Source organism: Corvus brachyrhynchos, unplaced genomic scaffold (genome assembly GCF_000691975.1).
Source record: "Corvus brachyrhynchos isolate BGI_N302 unplaced genomic scaffold, ASM69197v1 scaffold616, whole genome shotgun sequence".
NCBI lineage: Eukaryota > Metazoa > Chordata > Aves > Passeriformes > Corvidae > Corvus > Corvus brachyrhynchos.
Window position 1 is genome coordinate 1,176,174 of NW_008238831.1, and position 19,177 is coordinate 1,195,350.

The 19,177-nt window shown below is 41.8% G+C and overlaps 1 long non-coding RNA gene and 1 other non-coding gene across 4 annotated transcripts in view; both read right to left on the reverse strand.

The window, feature by feature from the left end:
* LOC108447629 overlaps positions 1–7,182 on the reverse strand; it is a 25,300-nt gene extending 18,118 nt beyond the window's left edge. Inside the window, exon 1 of the long non-coding RNA XR_001863286.1 lies at positions 2,120–7,182. This is a non-coding gene — a long non-coding RNA (uncharacterized LOC108447629). The remainder of the gene's footprint in view (positions 1–2,119) is intronic.
* Positions 7,183–7,431: 249 nt separating this feature from the next.
* LOC103618376 overlaps positions 7,432–19,177 on the reverse strand; it is a 109,996-nt gene continuing 98,250 nt past the window's right edge. For 2 of the 3 annotated variants that reach the window (XR_001863284.1, XR_001863281.1), the window contains one exon: positions 7,432–9,859. This is a non-coding gene — a transcript (uncharacterized LOC103618376). The remainder of the gene's footprint in view (positions 9,860–19,177) is intronic. The other variant, XR_001863283.1, reaches the window with a different exon arrangement.

Below are 19,177 nucleotides of genomic sequence, written 5' to 3' on the forward strand. Positions count from 1 at the left end.
GCGGCAGCGGCGCAGGTATCGAGCTGCCGCACCTCCAAACCGGGGCACAATTTGCCACCAGGCCCCAGGTTTTCAGCGCCGTTAAGCGTCTGTGACCCAGTCCTTAACGGGGTTACGCATTACTGAGCCCAGATGTCCTGAAAACTGAAACCGCTGGTTAGGAAGCAGCAATCTTGTTCATTAGCTTCCATGATAGTCAAATCGTCTATAAACCCAGTGTTTAATGGCCAGCCAATGAATAATCAATGTCTCACTTTTCATCCGAGTGTGAAAGTGAGAATAATCTAATACGCCGTCCCCCCGGTAGCACACCAGGCCCTGGGTTCCGTTTCTATTCAGGGCTGATTTATAACCCAATGGAAACCTGATGTAAACATATGATCAATGAGTCCCATCATTGCTAATAATAACCCCCAACCGGCACACTCCCTCATCTCCAAAGCCATCCCTTTAGGCTATTAGTTTCGTCCAGCTAATCCTCTCCACTATTCCTGCCTGCTGCTTTTACCTTGGCCATCCGTTCAGTCCGGCAGACTCAGAAGTAATTTTATACGCAGCAGAGAGCGGGTGGAATTGATTTTTCGCTCAGTGCTCAGTTCCCATCTGAATAATTATCAATTTTACTGCCTCATAAAGGGAAGAGTCAAAATTTCAAATCAATTCAAAAGAGCTTCTGAGACTACAGAAACTGTGCATGAGAATAAAGGTCAAAGTTGTCAGTGACCTCGGGAGATGATGTCAGATATTAGTACCCTGAATAGTTGACATCAAAGGCACTCAATATGATATGACTAGTGCTAATGCAAATCATATTTATGCTGACTGCTGGAGACCAGCCATTAATATTTAAAAGAGTATGTGAAAGCCTGCATTCAAAATAAATATAACGTATTCCGCAGAATCTGAAGTTAATAAAGACAGATCGCTGCCTAGTCATACACTGTAAAATGAAAGATTACTGCGTATTAACAGACAAAGTATTACATCAGGATTGCCACAAATGGAGGGCAGCCCAGAGCCCAGCCTGCTGCTCTGCCCCTTCAATCACCACACGTGTGGTACAGCATGGAGCAATCCAACAGCCCCAAACTCTGGCTGCTGCTTCCAGGAAACCCCTGTCAGGCATGTAAAGCATAAGAACCTGTAATATGACAAGGGAATCATCCTATTCTGGTAATGATGTCAATAATAAACACCATTAATATTCTTGGAATATAGTGCCAGGATTATATTAGCTACCATTAGCTCCTTTTCACCTTCAATTAGAACAGCAAGCAAATGCCAACAGCAACTGGTAACTGTATGCCAGGATTTTTACAAATGACACCTACCTAGCAGGGGAACACAAATGACCACACTCGTCATTTGCATGTAGTTAATTTCTGGTTTTGTTAAAAGCCTCCTGACCTGTGAAACACACCTCCTTAGGTGCCAACTCTGCATTAGGAATCCAGAGATTCTTGTAAATAAGCATTTTCAAATAGTTTAATGAGATTTTAAGGGCATGTGGCATGGAACAAATGTGGAGGTCTGTAGCTATGATCATCTTGGTCTCCCTGTGAAAACCTGAGGGAGCTCAGAAGGGGCAATCTCTCCTAAGCACTACAGTGGCCACTTCCTTTTCAGAAGCATGAGATTTAATTTCTATTGTATTTACCTTTAATAGAAAAAAAATCCCTCTGAGTCATCTACTGCAAAATAAAATATTCAAGCTTGACAGCATACAGACATTCAATTTACACATTTCATTACCAAAATGTGTGGTTCAGTGCCAGAATTTGTTCTTCTTGCTCCTAAAATACTTTAGAGTCTTTCCTTCCCATTTGTCTATAGAAATGTATTGATGATCTCACACACATCTTTTTATGAGCAAAAATGAAACACCCAGTTGTAAGGTGCTGTGCAGCCAAGTACAGAGCCTACACTGCTCAGAATGACAAAAAAAACCTTCAATCCTTGGTTGTCATGAGAACACGGCTGGAGCTACTCAGGGTTGCATCCCAGCATAGGGAGATTTGTCCTGTCACTAAATAGCCAACGCTAGCTGGTGTTAAGTACCCCAAAACTCAGGAGAATTCATAAATATAATAATATCCCATAGAAAAGACTGTGAATTCACCTGCTGTAGAATTTCTGGGTTCTGCTGCATGAAATTGAGTGATTTCTGTCCATCCTGTGAAATGTGTCTGCCTCTGACAGTCTTCTTGTCTTCTTTAGCAAGGTGCCTGAAGAAGTAGGTAACAACGTAGTCTAAACTAGCACAGCAGCTGGAGGAGACAATTTAATCCATGTAAAAAATGAAACAATTTGGTAATTGTTTCCATAAAAAATAACTAATAATGACATTTTACAGTACTTAGAGAGCTCGAACTTTAATCTCTTTGACATTAGTCTAGGTGATAAATCAACCACTCTGGTTTTGACACAGGGGCTGACCAGCTTTGAAGACTGCTTTTACTGAGGCACCTTTGCTGTTGGGGAACTGGTTATTCGTGTTATACCATGTCATGGTATATCCATGTTAAGGATCCTGTAACTCCAGCGAGCCTCATTCACAACTGTAGGAACACCATGGTCCCTCTGGGAAGTACAGGATGAGGGCTGACATTTTACTGGTGTTCAGTTCCACATTCAGAAGACTGCAGATTCCTGGAAACCAAGATTCTGGTTTGATCTGCTTACTGAGAAGACAAGGTTAAACCCAATAGAGCTGTTTTCCAGGTTGTTCTCAAGAAGGGTTTCCCAGTGTTTCTCTGCCCCAAGGAGCTTACAATGCACATCAGGAGCCAAACACTGAACAAGGACCATTAAAGGCAGTAAAAACGTCATCACAAAAGAGCCCATTAGTCAGTTCACTTACCAACTAGTAATTAAAGTGGGCTGAAGTATAATAAATACATTAAAAGCAGAGTCCTGGCCTGTGGTTCTCATGCACGCTTCCCTCGCCTTGCTCTGGCAAACAGTGGGGCACCTTCCCCTACCCAGCTGCCACCTCCTTGTCCTGGCACCCAGGGAACTCCCTGGGCACCTGGGCACGGACCCTGTGCTGCCTCCCAGCTCCCACCCTGTGCCCTCTCATTGAACAGCTGCCACCTCCATCCCCACAGCCACTGAGGCTCCTCGTGCGGGGAGCGGCCGAACCTGCTGGGTGCAAGGCCCTGGTACTCTCTGCAATTCCAAACATCACACCCAAATGAGTGGAGTGCTCAGGACTCCATCCTGTTGCCACTGGCTTCAGCAAGAACTTCTCTAGGCCTTTTATAGTTCACAGTATTTATTTTAGATGGGCCACTGGAGTAAGGGATGTGGGGGTTGCAAAAGGAATTAAACTGTTAAAATGCTCATTCTAAGGGAAAAGGGATTAGAAGGATCCAATTAAATGTACCTTGAATTCTTTAAACTATGCTAATTTGGAGGCCTGCCAACCTTGCAGTGTTCATTTAAACACATCCCTCTAGACACTGGAGTATTTTGATCTGTGTCTATTTAACTCCTTAAGCTCTCTGCTGACACTATTAACCCTTCACCATCTAAATCCTAACTGCATCTTGCTAAGGGTGTTTTGGAGGAAACACTAAAGGGACATTTACAGCCAGAGAAGAAGTGGTCTCCTAAGGCTTGATCTTCCAAAGCAACCAGCTGACTCAGCAGCAGGAGCTGGGAGCAACCTAACAGCTCACAGAAATGAGCTGGAGCATCTCAACTCTATCTCCACGGGACCCATGAGCTTCTGAGGGCTGAACTCAACAGGGCAAGAGGGTAGGACATTGCTGGAACAGAGCTGAGTTCAAAGCTGTGAGTGTTGCCAAAGCCAAGGCCGCAAAAACTGGCACTGTCGTATTCTCAACCAAAACAGTCCTGCATATAAACTAGAAATGCAATTCATGGTGGAATTGAATCACCATCAATAACAACAAGTGAGAGATTTGAAAATACATATTTCATAGGAGGGCTCTGCTGTATTTCCTAACCAGTGCTTAACTCTATTTCTTTTTAAATTGAATAACACAAAGTAAATCACTATCATCACTTTACAAAACAGCAGTAGTTCTAAACATGCTGATACTGTACAAGTAGGTATTTTACATTCGACAGTAAGTGATTTTAGCAGGACAGCAGACAGGTCTACGCTATCATTTGCTCATGAGAATCTGATATGAGTGTTAAGAGCTACTTAAATTTGCCCATAACTATATATCAAATGTGCTCCCTTATGCTCATTTTTCCTTTTGATTGCAGACAGGGAGTGTCAAGCAAACTCCCTTGAATGACTCTTTTGGGCATGTGGAACCCTGTGCTTTGCAGAACAGTGTTCTCACTAAATCTCAGTGAGACAAGCCAACCAAATAAATTGAACAAACAGGAGCAACAAGGAGCTACCAGCTCTAGGCTATGGACAGATAAATGGGTGAGAAGATGGAATAAGGACAGAATTATAAAGGAAACAGAGAAAAATCTTGGTATAATCTGGAAAAATGCAGTCAAACCACGTTTCTCACTTCTGGTCCACTCAGCTCCATCCCCTGTGTACGAATCGTTTGGATCACAAAGCAAGCAGGTCGTGGTTACACAAACACCACCCCCAGCTCCGGGTGTGTCAGCAGGGACCAGCAGCACTTCAGCAGCTTTGCCAGGCAAACTGAGCTCTCTGCACCTCCCTGATGGCCAGGTGAGGGCTGGGGACGGGCAAAGGACACAGAGGGCAACTGTGGCACCAGTCACCAGCTACTTGGGGTTCTCCTTTGCTAGCAGGTGTTCATTTCAGATTTGGGGCTACCCTTACCTGCACTCCTCTGTAATCTGTGTGGTTTTGCCTCATGTCTGCAATCCCAATCAACATGCAAGTTGAGCATGGACCTTAGAATGGGTTATGTTATTTTAGAAGAGCCAACAAGACCCCCAGAAGACTTGAGGGTGCCTTTTGGTCTCAGCAATATGACAACAACCTGCTGGAGGGAAATTGTTTTTCAGCAGTTTAATGACATTGCTGCATCTCTGCAAATTAAAAGATTTTGGTTCGGTTTTCACGTAAAGGCAAGGAGAGGCAGTTAAGTGGTATTTCCTTTGTCCATCAACTGCTTGTAGTTCAATACTGGCATTATTCGCCTTTGAGACTAACCCTGGAAAGTAAATGGATTTAACAATTTAACATCTAAATTAGGCAGCAAGACAGAAAAAATGTTTTACTTTTTCCTCAATGAATAGCATCCTACACTATTAATCATATGAGAATTAGAAAAGCTGTGAGATTAGTGACAAAATGCCAGTAAGGCTGCCTTAAAAGGCTCTGATCACTGAGTCAGCTGTAAAAAGCCAGGTAAACACTTTGGAAGGGAACTACTGGAGTGTTTATCCTCCCAATAAAAGCTCAGGTGAGGGCTTCCATTACAGCTGATTTGCAGTGAGGTGCCTCAGAAGGGATACATATTCCTTATAAAGTGGGCAATCAAGAAAGGTCTTTACTCAGCAACAGAATGAACATGCCTCAGGAAAAAGAATTTGGGGAATGTTTGTCCTACAGCTGACAATGAGAGTCTCACAGGTTTCACATACATAAAGAGACTAGAGAAAAATGTCATATACTTTTTTCTGTAAAAGACAAGTGATCTCCCAGTATTTAATTTTTAAAATAAAAAGACAGCTATTTAATTTTTATAAACATTTCTGAAAATGACCTGTATGTTCTAATCAGTTTAAAACACAATTCCCTCTCATATGGCTTATAGCCCTGAGCCCTACTATTCTGAGATGTTCTTGTGGCACTGATACAATTCAGTGACAAAGGCAATGCTTGGATCTGCTCACAAGGATGTATGTGACCAAATGACACAGAGGAAATAAATTTATATTTTACTGTCTGATAATTGGCAATGTCCCAAATACCAACATTTTAAACAGGATAAAACATTTAGGAGAATGACTTAGGGAAACACAGTGACAGGTGAGACTCTTGAGATGATTAAAATCAAATTAACATCAATAGCTATAAAATGTCCACTACTTCTTGTGGACATATCATTACAGGAGTATGGAAAACAACATTTCTTTAATACAAATGAGGAATTTAATGGCTGACTTGAATATCAATTCTTGATACGTGATATTAAGGAAAAATACTCACTTTGTCACTGCAACATGGAAATGGAAAACAAAAGAAGCCTTTTTCAGCTGACTAATCATGGGAAGTAAGCACAGGCGTGTGGACACAACTGAAACATGTTTGGGGAGCTAGCAAGAAAACAAGTGAAAAAGATCAGTAGGATCCTAAAGATGGAGGCAGAAACCAAATGGGAGCATCCTCCATCCAACCTCCTGTCAAAACCAGGGTCAGCACCAGACGGGTTCCTCAGGACTTCTTCCAGTGTCAAGGAATATCTCCAAGGATGGAGATTCCACACTCTGTTTTGGACTTGTATGTTTGTGTTTATTTTTGGTGCTTTAGGACATGGAGATGAACTGAGGGAGAGCATTGGATAAGCAAATCTAGGGCTTATGAAAAAAAGTGAGCTGTTAATATTTTTATTGATACTTTTCTCAGCAAAATATCAGGAATTCTATGGAATAGAAGTTTTCTAAGATGTTCCTAAAAAATCAATAGTTTTTCATAATTAAGCTCCCACATGCCTAAACCACAAAAGTTTGAAGCTAAAACTTTTAGTTTTAGGTAGGAGTTTCTTACTCCTCCTACCTGCCTTGAGTGAGAGATCAACACTTTTTGAGAGGGAAAAATAAACAGAACACCTGAGAGCTGAAGCTTATTTCGCTCTTACATTTTCTTCTCTCTCTTTTACATTAGTTCAGTTTGCATTTCAAAGAGGTTGTTAAAGTAAACATGGTATGCTAGTGAATGATACAAAATGAACAAAACCAGCCTCTCACACGGAAGAGATGTGGAGGATAACAGAGCCCAGGACCAGGGCTTGCTGACCTGGCCACGGTCAGGTTCAGTGCAGTACTCCCAGCTCAGCCCAGCGACAGGCAGGACCAGCCCACGGGCAGGAACCACCGTGCCATCCTCACGTGTGACTCCAAATATCCGGGAGATGGATTTCGTTATGTAACAGAATGGCCCGAATGCTCTCCATGCTGCTCTCAGCCCTTCACTGCCCATTTCCTCTCGGTGGCTCCCTCCTGCAGCTCAAAGCGCTGGATGTGTTCAGGGCAGCGAGCGCTCCCGGAGCCCCGGTGCCTCCCTGCCCTGCTGCCCTCCTGTCCTCCTGCCCTCTTGTCCTCCTCCCTCCCTGCCCTCCTGCCTCCCTGTCCTCCTGTCCTCCTCCCTCCCTGTCCTCCTGCCCTCCTCCCTCCCTGCCCTCCTCCCTCCCTGTCCTCCTGCCCTCCTGCCTCCCTGTCCTCCTGCCTCCCTGCCCTCCCTGCCTCCCTGCCCTCCTGTCCTTCTGCCCTCCCTGCCCTCCTGCGGGCCTGGCTGGCCCCGGGCAGTGACGAGCAGCAGCAGCAGCAGCTCTTACACAGCGGCATCTACACACACGCAGGGGGTGTGCTCCGATTTCTTCCCCCAGTAAGTCCCCTAATCAATAAATGTGACTGAAGGTTTTGAACAGCTTCCCTGTCAGAAACTGCAGGGTATTCTCCGGTGACCAGAATTTAACTGCATGGTTTATTTTTTTTCTTCCCCCAAATGCTGTCTCCTTCTTCATATTCCAAGTTAGTTTAGACTACCACTCCCTGGCCCAAACCCCAAATTATTGGACAGTCATCTGGTTCAAAAGCATAAATTAAACAGTGTAAGTGAATTCAATGAACTGCAATCAGATGCTGTGTTTGTATTACACTCCAAGTGTGCTTCTGTGGCTCTGATTCTCCCCCAAAGTGTATTCTGGAAGTACTGAGTAACTGGTTTCTTTTTACCATGGGCAGATACCTTTACATTCCTCAAATCACATCACAGCTGTGCAGAACAAGCATTATTTACACAACAGCTATGCTGATCAAACAGAAAAAAACCCCCACAGATACCTGTACACACATTAGTATTTTTCTTCTGAATAGCAAATGCATGACTTTTCAGTACAATTGCAGGAGAGGCACATTAATAAGTTTAACAATTCTGGCTTGTAAGAAAAGAATATTTAAAATCACTCTCTGTAAAAATCTACAGGTTTAAAAGAACCTAACTCCAGTAACCAAAAGAATCACATTCTTTAAATAATCAAAATCCAAGCATCTTCCAAATTCCAAACATCAAAATTCAGCATCTTCCATTGTCCCTCATATTAATTCTTTTGAAGATACACATGAATGTGCTGCCTTGAAAATCTGAGATATCTAAATACTTGAATTCTTTCTTTAGCCAAGTGAAAGCAATTCTTATCTACTGCAATGAGTCCTTCAGATGTTGAGGTCAGAATATAGATTAAGACGTGAGATTCTAAACTGGTAATGAAACTCATATGATCCTGGGTCAGACACTCCAAAAATGGGTTATAAGAGTGGCTTCGTTTTGGGTATTACTGAAAAAAAAGAGTACACATTCATAGAAAATACTGATACTAGCAGTGACTAATATTAACAACATTAACAGATGACAGAAGAATGACCTTACAGATCTGACAGTATGATAAATTCTAAACTAGCTAATAAATCAGAATATTTTGAGAGACAAAATATTATCTTGTCTTCAGTAGATTTCAACTTTTCAAATTTACCATTAGATATAACTTGCTATTATTTAAAATAAGCTCAGGATAGTCCAAACCCACTCCCGTGCTTTGCCATCTGACACAGCTCTCAGTCCAGGAAGACTGGGATAGTTCTGTGCAGGACTCCAGGCGTATCTTGCCTTCTGCAGGAAACCTCACCAAGATTTACCACAGATTTCCCCAAACCACCTCAGAGAGAGACTTTTTTTGGTGCCTAAGTGAGCTCCCTTACGAGGCTGTGCACAGGCACAGGTCCCTGCTTGAGCCCATCAGCTCAATCGAACCATCATCTTCCTCTTAAGTATTCTTGTTTAGGAATTAAGCGTTGGAGAGCTGGGAATGTGCCCATTGGGCATGTTTGACTATACAGACAATACACTGACTTAATTGAGAGCAACTTTCCACTTCTGTGGACTTTCTTTATGTGGCAAAAATAAACCTGGGTGTTACCACCTCTGACTATCCCAGATTTGTCCTCTCCTGAATGACAACCATAGCTCGGAACGAAAGTGTCACAAAGAAGAAGTCACAGCTCGAATTCAGGCTGATATTATGCAAGATCTGTTGTCTTCCCACAGAGAAATGGGAACATGGTGCACTTTAATTTTAAAGTTTTCCATTTTATGGGGAATACACAGTGCAGTGACAATTTGCAGATTGAAACTAATTGCAGAGTAGCTGGATATATGAGGATGCTTTACAGTGCATGCAGGCAACAAAATGGGTTTGCAAGTATAGAAAGGGGAAAAAAAACTGCATTTCTTTCTTTTACAAGCCTAGTGAGCGTTCTCTAAAAGCTCCTGTTTCACGTGGCACTTCAGTCATACCTGTATTTCAGATGTCACTATATACATAAATTCAAGTAATTGAACTGAAAACTGCATTTGAGCTGTTCTGGATCCCTCTCATTATACCAACAGAAAGCCTGTGGTGGTGTTATTTCAAATTTCACATAAAGACTCCCAAGATGAGTAATTGCTTACTAGCAGGTCACTGTGGGATACTGAGAGCAGCATTTTGACACAGGCCTGAAGTACATTGTCAAAGTGGTCGTCCCTGTTCAACTTGAAGACGCCACAGCTGACATTATTTCCACATAAGGCAGATTTGAGTGGAGAGAGAGTAACAGATGGAAATGCCCTTGAGTTTCAGCAGATGAACCTGATCTTTTGACAAAGTCCCATGAGAGAGGATCTGATTACCTGTTAAGAAAGAAAGAAAGAAAGAAAGAAAGAGAAAGAAAGAAAGGCTTATTTAAGCAGCTACAAATCTAAAATATTTTGATGGCACTATGAAACTTTTTTTTAAAATTACTACTTGGAAGAAAGATGTAAAAGATGTAAAAGATCTGTTAAGTAAGTATGACTACAGCTTAAAAGCCACTAAGCAATTAGTATGCAAAATTTAAACTAAAAGCTCTGAATTCCTGCCATTGATGTACAGCCAGACCATGACTGGGTCTATCAGCATGAATTCCTTAATCTGAACAGAGTTGCAACACATGGTTTTATAGTTTCTCATGCCTCAGCAAAACCTGGTTTTGATCCATTACCAGAACGGTCTCTTGGGAGGCTTCTGATGTATACACACACTAAATATACTCCTCAGAAAACAAACATGTTCTTTTCAAAAGCTTCTGTTTTACCAGTCACAGATGGGAATGACTTTTTAACTCAACTGCATGTTTATAATGCAAAAATAACAGCTACTGGTAAATATTGTTGCTGCTATTAATGGGCAGTAGTGACTTTTGGATCCACTGTGCAGCAGATCCCAGGGCAATCCTCTGCACAGATTTCTCTGCTCACAAGGTCTCATTACCAAGTTTTCTGAGTAACTTGTAACAGTTTAATGCTCATCTTCACAGCACCCCAGAGTCTGTTTGTCTTCATGACAGTTCTTTTCAAACCTGAAGCAATTAATGGGAGTGAGCTAAAGCAGTGGTATGAGCACAGCAAAGCTGGAGCTCCTGCCCACCATGAAGCAGCCTGACTCAACTGAGCCCTCTGATGCTGACCTTGACAAGCTTGGCCTGCACAGAACCCAAGTGCCGGTCTTGGCTTTGTTACTACTCATCATTCTTGGCAATTTTAACTAGAGGAAAATAATACAGAGCTGTAGGTTTTTTGCAAGGATTCCCACAAATAACAGCACAACAGCCCACAGATGACACGCTCGGCTTGTCTGCTCTCCGCACTGTCCTGGCTCTGATGACAACTTGGATCAAGGAGCGGCAAGCAAACTGGGCAGTACCTGTTCACAACCCAAACGCTGCCAGCTGGGAGAGGGACTTATGACAATGCAGTTGTGATTTTATAGTAGGCAAATAAAAAATGCCCTAAAACCTTGCCTGAGATTGCCCAGATGGAGCATTGTTTAATACATATTGAGGCCTAACACTAAACTGGGTCAGCCTCTGCACAGCTCTCCTTCCCACCCAAGCAAATTTCCACTTGCAAATCATCTCCCTGCCTTATTTCAGTTCTTTCCTTTAATGCCATTGATTACCAGCAATGACAAATTTACATCATACAATCAAAAAAATGAAGGGGAAAACCTTATTTCCAAACCCCTAATGCATTAAAGTACCATCCATTTGGTGTCATCTGATGCAAGGACAGAAAGGCATAAGTTACTGTTTAAAACATTAATGTTGGTCACCATTTCTAGCAAGTACAAGGCAATTTATCCATCAGGTTGTAAATGAAAATTAGATGCAAAAAAAAAGACTGGGAGTATGATCAGGGATTGCTTAGAAGTAACTGGGGTCTGTAAGAAGCTGGAATGGTAAATCAGAATTATGGAAGGGAAGAGAAAAGCAAATATTTCGCTAGGAAAGATGGCCACAAAATCAAAATCAAGCCTTCTTAATTAAACAAAAAATAATTTATGAATGAGAATCCAGAATGGTTTTCACATTTGTAAATGGTCCTCTAGCACCTCTCTTATCCCAGTGCTGCAGTCACAACCACAGTGTAATTGGGGAAGAGGTACCATTCCAGAGACTTCTGCTGCACAGAAACTAACTCCAAACGGTGTTAAATCTGTGTTACACTAAACAGGAGCAGAATCCAAAAGCTCTTTGAAAAGTAAAACATAGCAGAAAAAGAAAAAAGTCTTATAGTGTACCTGGATACTTTATTTTAATCTTTACATAACTAAGAAATTACACTTAAAAAAATTAAACTCCATTTAGCTTCCTACAGTGAACTATTTAATACATCCCAGACAGATCATCTTAATTAGCATTAATCATTTTGACAAGTCCTGGTCTAGTTACCAAGAAGATCAGTGAATTTCAAATTCTGTGGGAAAAAAAACCATAAAATACAAAACTCTGTCTGTGAGATCAAGTGGAAAGGCAGACACTGGTTTTGGAAACCACTGTTGAACAGTAAAATTCTCAGGGCACAAGCAAGACAGAAAGGTAAGAGTGCTGTAAATTAACCTGAGCTGGTCTTCTCCACTATTAAATTCTCTGCAGAAAATCTCAACTTCACCAACACAAATACATACCGGGCTTTAGAAATAAGCAAAGCTCTGGGTCCAAAAAAGGAAGAGCCTTGAGTCTGTAGCTGAGCTGTCCAGGCATGACATCCTGCAGCCACAGGTCCTTCAACTTGTAATAAGCAACAGAAGAGCTTAGTGGTTGTCAAGAAGGCAATTATGTACTTAATATGGAAATTAACTGCAAGCTGATGTTAAAAATGGATGATGAGGAAAGACGCTGAAAAAACCCCAGGAATCCCTTAGTTTGGGAACATGAATTCTAGGAGGTATCCACTACTGCTGGTGTTCCATCATTTTCGTTACTTTAGGAAAACCCCTCCCTCTAATTAAAACCCCTTGATGAGCAGAAGGGGTTGGGTGCAGCAAGGCAGCAGGGGAACACGGGGCCCGTCCCTCCCCAGAGACACTGAGGAGTCTGGGTCTAGGGTGAGATTGAAAGCTGCTGTTTGCAAGTGGACGGAGCCCATGGAGAAGTGTTCTGTGCTCAGGGATTCATTCCGAAGGGCCCAGCGTGGAGCTGCCCATTCCAAGGCAGCAGCCGAGGGGAGGGAGCGGCGGTGCCGCTTCCCCGCGCCCCACCCCGGGCGGGGCTCCAGCGCAGAGCAGTGCTCGAGCATTTATTGAACAACATGTGAAGTACAGTGCCATGCCTGAGTAGATAAAAAAAGAATGATCTACTTGTAACATTTAGCAGGAGCTTCAGGGGAATACTTTTATACACAATGGATACTACTGAACATAAACTAATTTACAGAGGTACTTGGAATCAGGTCAAGAACAACTCCTCAGCTACTGAGGATATGCTTACATTTATAATCCCTGTAGTGGAAGACCAAAATACAATTTTATAAACTCCTATTGTTAAAAGAAACCATTTAAAGAAATTAAATCAACATAAAAGTGACCTTTGGCATGTAGAATTTAAAAATCATGTTTGAAATTCATAGTGCCTGTCAAAACAAAAACTCTGTACAGACTAATCACTGAAGTCCCAGTGCTACTATTGAGTTAAAAATCAAATGAAAAAATCCAATTTGCACCAATTTCTTCTTACTGTGGGAGAAATTGCATCTCACTACCTTAAAATACATTGGCTCCCAAAATTCTCAATAATTTCCTTTAATCCAATGTTTTGCCCTACACTTGACAGCAATGTCACTCACAAAAATTATGAACTCTTTGGGGCTCAGGGCTGATACAAAATTTTGATAGGAATAAGAAAGGGATTTTTAAAGACCTTGGTGAAACTGCTAGAGAGGAAATAGGGGCTGGAATTTGGCTGCCAATTTAATGAGTTAATTACTGAAAGACTCCTCAGTACAACCAAAGGTGCTGAAAGAAAAAAGTGTCTGTGCAGAGGGAAGTTCCAAGCCAGCCAACACCAGTCTGGGCTGCTCGGGCTCCAGGGAACATCTCCAGGCTCAGCACCCATGGCCACCCCTTCCCTCACTGCCCGGGACGTGGGAGATGTCAGCACACGCAGCTTTCCTTTCAGCTCTCCTCCTGAATTGCTTTTACAGCAGAAGCTGTAACACAAAGTGATTTCCTTATGGCTGAGTTTCATTTCAGCAGGGCTTGTTCTAGACTTCAAACCAATAAGCACTTTGGATGATTATAATGTGCCTGAATCATATTTTAACACGTATGAATTAGATGAAGATATAAAAAGACTTTGGTGAGATTAAACAAAGGTTGTGAAAATGTATCATATTTATAGACAAAAAATGTTTTTTGCCTTTTCCCCTTTCCTATTTTTATTATTCACCACTGCCAATAAAGATGGCTTGAGCTACGCTTTCCAGGCATTCGGAATGCTGGGCAGTGCAAAGAAGTGCCCAGACAAAAAAGGAAAATGTGAATCATAAAGACGAGAGAGAGCTTCAAAAAGTGATTTTTTTAAAGCTTCCACATCCACAAAATGTGCATAAAAGCTCTCAAATCAGCACAATGAGTGTGCCCAGCACCAAGATAAATTTGCCAAAAGAAAGCCATTCCAAAACATGAGTTAGAAACGAAGCACAATATATTGTGGAACCACCACTCCAGGAATGAGGGGGGCAGAGCAGTGCAGCTGAGAGCACTGAGCACTGCACTGCCAGGCTCAGCTGTTGCTGAGAAATACCTGTTAGACTGCAAGAATCCGTTTAACCAAAATTTTGAAGAAGACCCGTTACCTTATGAAGTTGACACTGAATGGATTACCACACTAAGTTTTGAAATACATGTTCTGGAAGCAATTTAAAGCTCATTAGAAATAATTGCGTCTGGCTACTGGAAAATGTGGTAAAATTTAATCCACATCCAAATGCTACCTGAGCTGTGAGCACAGGAAATTGTTTTGTGCTACTGTGGCTAACCTCATCGCTGACCCTGAGCAGTAACTGCTACAGCAGCTGAAAGCTGAAGCAAAATTAAAAACTTACATCAAAGTATATCATGACAGAATATAGATAAATAAAAACAGCATATTGAAAATATTATTTTTATGTCAGCCTTTTCTAATGAAAGGGAAGAGGTTTACTAAAATGTAAAGAAACCACAAAACAAAAAATGGATGGTCCCAAGATGCATTGAAACATCATTCCTACACCGCTGGGAGTTCAAAAACACACGGTAAGGAGACCTGTACACACAGAATTAAAAGTGAAATATATTGGGGATGAAGAATGGTGAACTACACTATTCCAACTCCACTCAATTCTCTCCTCTCTGATGTTTATTTTAAATCACTATCGCTCCCTCAGACCGGCTCCAGCCGTAATGGACAAGACACAGCAGCCCTTGCCAAGAAGCTGTGGAGCCCCAACAAGGATAATTGCCTGACTAAGTGCATCCTATGCCAGGCTTCCCATCTTCTGAGCAGATCACATTAGCAAAGGCATCTCAGAGCTGTCTGCAGCACAGTATCAGTGATAAATGAGCAGAAGGAGAGGACACACCAGCGCTCCCCCATCCGCACAGCTGGATCTGTGCAGCAGAACTCAGCACTTGCCAAGGTGCTCCTCTTCAAAACTACAAAAAAATTCATCTTTCAAATTTTACTCCCTGACAACTCAACATACTTGCATATCTTAAAAATAGGCATTTGGGATTTTTTTCTGCTTTGCACTCAAACATATGAAATCACTATATGCCAATCTAGGGAGAAAAGAGTCTCTGCTTCAGTCTAGTATTAAAGCTTTCAGCATCCATACTCACAAGCTTTTGTGTATATTCACCCTCCCCAAACACAGCTCTACCCTTTTCTTCCTCTTCTCTTTTCAGCCTGAACACAGACATTAACAGCTCGTAGAGAAAAGAAATGGAGGTAGCATTCGGACACAAATAGACATCACAAACGTGGGTAAAACTGAAGATGGAAAGAAAGTAACAAACTGGATGACCAATGTTTGTTTCAGAGTCATTTCCACAGTTATTTCCTGCACACGACAGTACAGGACACACACAGAACAAAGCCACATATAACTTTTAGCTGATTTGTATCACCTGAACAAGGCCATATGTGTGAAGTATCTGTGTGTTATCCAGAACTGCCTTGATTGGCGTACCCCGGACTCAGGAAGAATGCACATGATGTCAGCAATCACCACCGTGGGTGAGAAGAATCGCCTGATGCACCTCACTTCAGTCACTAATTCCTTGTCAAAGTGTTGAGTGTTGGACAGAGGCATACCTCAGATCACATTTTTACATACCTACAGGTTTGCATAGCAAGAAAACTCCCAGTTGACCTAAGACTTAAACAGAAATTTTTGTGTTTAATTTGGTGCAAATGAAATTTCTGAAAAGAATACCTTTACATGCATTTTCTGTATATCATTACATATGAAAGAGGAGGAAAAATCCTGTTCTAAAACAAATTTAAATTCACTTACCAATGGAAGCCCAAAACAATGAAGCCATATTTTCATTTATTGCTTTATGTTACGTTCTTCTCAGAAAAAGGAACAGCCAGGCTAAGCTGCACTGTCTGTAGAGAGGGACCAAGTCTTCCCCTACAGAGCCATGGGCCAGAAACTCTGAGTGTCAGGGGCATGGCAGGGAGGAGAGGGGAGAGGCAACAGAGCTGGAAGCCTGGTGTTCAGACAGGAGTTTGCCAGGAGGAGCAAACACAGCCAGGGATCCAGGTGGTGGAAAGAAGAACTTCTTAGGGATGAGAGGAGCCTGGGCAGAGTTTGTGGCAATCCACTCAGCCAGTGGGTTAAACGAGACAGAGACCGAGAGGAAGCGCCTTCCCACAAGGACAGCGTGATGAAAGAAGGAGATGCTCGCTTCTGTTTTCCCCCTCTGCCTCATGCCATCACTTTGTGTTTCTCTCAGGTTAAAAAGGAAATTATTATCATATAAATTTCAGTCAAATCTATCCTGAGTTAAAATGTGTCTCTGATCAGCTCTGAGGAGCTCACCATAAGCTGCAGGCACATACAAGAGGTCTGGCTGACTTGGTAAGATAAATGAGCACATACAGTCTGTTGTCATCTCCTGACATTTGCTGTGCATCTTCTATTTTTTCCTAATACTTCAGTCATAAAATCATGCTGAGTGAGAGAATCTTAACTATTTTTGTGATTTTAAGTTACTTGGAAGAATGGTACAGAAGAAAACTTAAAAACTGAGTCCAAGGATTGGAAGGCCTGTATGGATTCATTCTTTTATCTGAATCACACAATTTTTCAGAACCGGAAAATTCAGGGTCTGGAAACATTGTTCAAGAACACAAAATGAATTTTATTATCATCACTTGGTTTACTTGTTTATTTTTCCCCACATGTCTGCCAAGATTACACAGGCTTGGAAGACAAATAGACTTTAAAAGACCATAGAGTATTATGGATTATAGTTTTCCTTAAAAATATAATTATTAAGATTTTCAGGAAGACATTTGAAAATAATGCAAAATTCCTTTATATCAGTACTTTTATAGGAATTTGTATGTTCAAAAGATCATACATAATTAATGAATCCCTATAGCACATTTCCAGAAGTTACATCTTTCTGTACATGGGAACAGAAATCTCAGAAACTGCTACTTGGTGATAAAAGCTAAAAATGCCAATGCTTTAAACAGCCATTATTCAATACTGATCTTGAAATACTTGCAGTGGGCAGTGAAACCTTCCCAGAGCAGTGTGAAATGGGGCTGAGTGGGCGTTGATTCCAGTGCCAGAGCCCAGCAGGGTGATGGCCAGGCCATGCAGTCCAGCTGTGCCAGCTGCATCCTGTGAAATCCCTGCTCCCACCTGGGCAGGGCTCGTGAGTGGGCTCTGCCCAGAATAAATCCTGGCAGTCACTCACCTGACAGAAAACCTGAGCAGTTCTTGTGAATGTCACACTAAGTACTGGCAGGATCACTGGTGGGACCCTGATGTTGACATGCACATGTTTTAAAGCAAAATAACCCCCCTGAGATACTGGGTGGAGGCTCTCTCCCACATCTCCATTTTTCCTCTGCTTTTCACTGATGGGTGATTTTAAATGTTTCTTCTGGAGGACATTAGGTACAGTTCTCCTGTTAAACCTGTTCTGAGTAAAATGTCCTCCTTCCCTAGGAAAGCAGTTATGAAACACATGGAAGAGAAGCACGGGAGAAAGCTCTTATGGCCACGATGGGGTTGAAGATGCCCCTGCTCAGTGCAGGGAATGTACTCGGTGACCTTTAGCAGGTCCCTTGCAACCCAACCCACTCTGTGATTCTCTGCTCACTTCCCCTTTCCTGTGGCACTCACCTCTGAGGAGATGCCACACAGTCCTAAGGATCTCTCACATAATTTAACAAAGAGGGTGAGAAGACTCTGGGCACGGCTTCCCCAGGCCCCACAGCTCTGCTGCTCAGTTTTTACTCCTAGATCTGTACTGGGCTGAGATTCCCTTTTACGTTGCACAATTAAATCCCAGCATGAGTCAGACAATGTTGTCTGGTCCTTATGTGCAAGAGCTGCCAATACCTTAGGGCTGAGAATTTTATGAACTGTGTACACACCATAAAAGCTGCAACTGAAAGAAGAAGGTTTCTTTACAAAGGTTTTTGGGGGTTTTTTTAGGCATGAATTAGGAATGAAGCAGGTTGAAAACAACTCATGTGGTTTAGTCAGCAAGGTTTAGAAACTTGATGCCAACAACTGAACTGAATGGATGCCCAATAATATGGTTATGTTTTCCCTAAGTGCAGAAAGGATGGTGAAAGCTGATAGAAATAAATTAAAATAAAAAAAAGGAAATATGATTGCAGTGGGATCAGGTACCATCAGACAAATAGGGCTGAATCATCCTCATGACTACATTTGATTTTTTGTTTTAGATCATGTAAAGATTTGCCTTTTATCTTTCACACATTTTCAAATCTTATTTTTATTTTGCTTAATCATTCTAACAAATTTACTGATGAACACAGCTGAAAAATTTTGGTCACAACACAGTATATTTGCAAAAGAAACAGAAACATTATTTTGAAAAGACTGAAAACTACTTGTGTGTAATTTTTTTTGTTACAAATAAATGCTTTAGGCATTCCACAGGTACTGTTTCCATGTCCTATAGATCAAATGCAACATCACATTTGAAGTTTTTATAAAGGCAGCCATGTAACACACAATTTCCAGACCCAAAAATCAGCCTGAATGCAGTAAAAGCAACTTGGATGCACCGATTTTCTTTCTTTAAATGAAACAAGCCATTTACGGCTCTTCCAGTTTACACTAACTACAAATGAGGTTCCTCTACAAAAGCTTGGTAATGTTCCTTTCAAGATATTGAGGAAGCAAAATCGTCAGCTGCAATGTTAGTTGGAGTGTAACATAAACTGCTGGTGTCAGAGACCTGTTGCAGTTGCATGCATGAGTGGGAGTAGTAAAATGGAGCAACTTATTATAAAGACTTTTAACAGTGCTCCAGGGTAAAGCTGTTATGGTCCCATTATGTTTCGGAAGTGCTGCAATATAATTTGAATACATAAGATCAGCCCACAGCTGTCAATCAGCAGCCTGGATTAAACACCTCCCGGGTGTCTCTGT